This window comes from Gymnodraco acuticeps, unplaced genomic scaffold (genome assembly GCF_902827175.1).
Source record: "Gymnodraco acuticeps unplaced genomic scaffold, fGymAcu1.1, whole genome shotgun sequence".
Taxonomy (NCBI): Eukaryota; Metazoa; Chordata; class Actinopteri; order Perciformes; family Bathydraconidae; genus Gymnodraco; species Gymnodraco acuticeps.
The window spans coordinates 32,739-33,413 of record NW_022990336.1 but is presented as its reverse complement, the minus strand read 5'-3'; positions in this window follow the sequence as shown (position 1 = coordinate 33,413).

Sequence of the window (675 nt, the reverse complement as noted above, 5' to 3'; positions counted from 1 at the left end):
GCATGAATTGCTTCGTCGCATTCATAGATCCTCTGTCTCGAGCCAGTTAACTAGCGGGCCTTCTAGAACACCCTGGAACCGAGGGGAACTCTGAAAGAACACGCCCATTGGCTACAAATCAATATATGATTGGTTGATCAAACTGTCAGTCCAAACGTACGCTCTCATTCAGTGCAACGGCCAGGACCTTCGATCAAGGATGTAGAATACCTTGGTGAAGGATATTCTACCCAGAGACCCAGAACAAGATCTGATTGGTTGCTTTCTTTTCCAACACAAAACCACTGAAATGCGTAGAGCATGGTCCGAGAAGGACAAACACATCAACGTAACACTGTGATATTACAGATCAACAACATGGATACCATTCTCATTTATTCATTTTATTTATATAATTAAATTGATTTTTTGTTTGTTTTATCTGAGTGTTCCAGGGTGTTCTCTGAACACCTTGAAGGTCCTGACGGTTCGCCTCTGCGTAAAGCGCTTCATGGGAGTAATTGTGGGATGATACATTTTCAAAGTATCACGATAAGTATCGGTTGAGTATCGGTATCGTTCAGTGGTATCGGTATCGTAAAAAAGTCAACGATATGCATCCCTAGGTGTGTGTACTTCTCTCTCCTCTCCTGTAAATCCTCTCTCTGACCCTCCTCTTCCTCCTGTGTTTTAAAG